The 2459-nt window shown below is 42.4% G+C and overlaps 1 pseudogene; it reads right to left on the reverse strand.

Moving 5' to 3' along the window:
• Nucleotides 1-229: 229 nt before the first annotated feature.
• On the reverse strand, nt 230-2209 carry LOC116726458 (interferon-induced protein with tetratricopeptide repeats 2-like; annotated as a pseudogene).
• Nucleotides 2210-2459: the final 250 nt, after the last annotated feature.

Here is a 2459-nt window from a genome sequence, read left to right on the forward strand (position 1 = left end):
AGTCCACAAGCATTTAGAATAGAGACAATTTGACCAGCAGGTATTATTATATACATAAAAAATACCAATATTAATAATAATTAATAATACCTGTTCAATAAAAATAGTCATTTTTTTCTGATGCGCCGTCAAACATCAGTCCAGGTCATCTCAGCAGTGGCCTCTAGGTGGAGCTGTGTATTTATTTTTTAAATTTAAAATTCAAGGAAGTAATGAAAGAACAAGAAGGTGAAACTCCAACTTTTATTTAGCAAAAAATCAAGTTACAGAAGAAGACCCATTCATAGATATGAAAACAACTTACTTATCTAAATTATTCCGCTTATATTTGATGCTAATGTGAAATAGTTTAAGAATGTGTTCTGATCACATTCAGTGGTTCTGGGTTGCAGGTTGAATTCCCAGTCTGGCCAGAAGCTCCTTGATGCGTTTGCACAGATCAGCGTCTCCGTTTCTTCTGGAAGTTTCTCTTGTTAAGGTCTTCTTCAGTTCTGTGATGCTGGAATGTCGATATTTTGACTCTTCTTGGATCTCTGCTGCCCTCATGTGGTACTCAGTTGACTCGCAGCTGTTATTTTTCATAAAGAATAAATATTTGGCGTAGCGACAGTAAAGCATCTGTTTTCCTGCTGGATCCAGATCTTGTCTTTGTTCCAGCAGCTCTTTGTAAATCTGCTCAGCTTCCTCTTTATCTATCTTTGCCTGTACGTCTGCTAGAGCTAATCTTTCTTTAAGGGAGGATTCAGGATAAGCATCAACCACTTCCTCCCACAGACTGATTGTTTCTTTGATCCTTCTGGGGTCAGGATTGCTGCAATTAGATAAAATCTTTTTAGTGTAGTACTTTGCAGCCGCCCTTTTCACGTATCGTGAGTCTGGATGTCTCCTCAGAGCCTCTTTGGCTATGTCAACAGCTTCATCTTTAGAGATGTGCTTCATGTAAAGACTCAGTAGTACATCGATGCCACAGTAGTTGTTAATCGGCCTCTCTAGGATCCTTTCAGCTAACTCTCTTGCTTCACGCTTAATTGACGCAGCTTTGGCCTCCAGATAAAGAGCAGCAATGCATAAGTTATCTGGATCTCGTTCTTTGGCTGATCTCAGCTCTTCCAGGTTGCCAGCGAACAGTTTCTCTATGCTTTCTTCTAGACTTTGTGCTGATAGTATGGCGTAGCTGCTCTGCCACTCCACGGTGTCCGGCTGCATCTCGATGGCTCTCTGGAAGAGCTCTGCAGCCTCCAGCTTCTTCTCTTTATCAAACTTCATCAGGGTCCAGGCCTTCTCAGCTAAGACCTCTGGGTGGCGCTCTAACTCAGGTGGAGCTGGGTATTTCCTCATCAGACCGTCGACCTTTGACAGGTAGTCTTCACTCTTCTCATCTTCTCCCAGGTGATGGTGCAGCCAGGCCAGATTCCCAAAGTTCACCATCAACCAGGGACCTTCATCAGCGTTTTTTCTGCCTCTGGAAGGTCTCAGCGGCCCGGTTGAAGAGGTTCAGGGCGTCTTCAGAGGAGCCCAGCTGGTACTGGATGAAGCCCAGCAGGTTGTAGACGTGACCCAGCCAGAAGTTTCCCTCTTCAGTGCCGATGTCCTCCAGTCGGATTCTCAGGTAGGTCAGGTTTTGCCGGCTGGATTTCAGATCCCAGGTGAAGTGGCTCTGCAGGGCGTTGAGTCTGGACTTCAACATTTCATCAGAACTGTTGGAAAAACCAACAAAAGTAAACAAATTTGTGATTTTAATCTGCATCTCTGGGAGAAAATGAAGTGATTATGAGTGAAATAAAAACTGTGAAGAAATCAGGAAGATGTTCTGATGAGAAAGATGGAGGAAAGAATAGTCCTGTGTTTATTAACCTGATTTAGACATTTTTACTCCAGTTACAACAGAATGTAACTAATAAAAAATCAGAGAAAACATCCAGCAGACAGAAAAATAGGTTTAAGACAATCAGCTTTTAAAGTTCAGGTTTTCACGTCCAACAACAAAGAGAGATGATGGGACTGAAGAGAAAGATTTAACTCTGAACAGAGAAACGAACAGCAAAGGAGATAAAGAAGAGAAGAGCGGAGGAAAACCAGAACAGACGGGAGAAAGGTCCACTGGCCACAATGTGAGATAAATCTGATCATCATATCTCAGATATTTCCCATCACTCACCTCATGATCCAGCTGTTTCAAATCACTTTGAGGATGTCTTGATTTTGAAGCTGTCCAGCGTTTCTGTCAGAGGTAATCCTGAAACGTCTCAACCTGAGCTCAGAGACACGTAAACATGTTTGACTGCAGGACGTCAGTCTGAAGGAATGAGGCTCCGCAGGAGAAAACACCAATTTAACCAGTCAGGGAGAGGCTGGAGTTTACTTTCTGTTGCTTTGTCAGAAATAGAAACTTAACCAGAACAAGTGAATGGAAACTTTAAATTGCAACAAAAGGTGTGTGTGAAAAATCTTTAGATAGA

This window comes from Xiphophorus hellerii, chromosome 9, assembly GCF_003331165.1.
Source record: "Xiphophorus hellerii strain 12219 chromosome 9, Xiphophorus_hellerii-4.1, whole genome shotgun sequence".
NCBI lineage: Eukaryota > Metazoa > Chordata > Actinopteri > Cyprinodontiformes > Poeciliidae > Xiphophorus > Xiphophorus hellerii.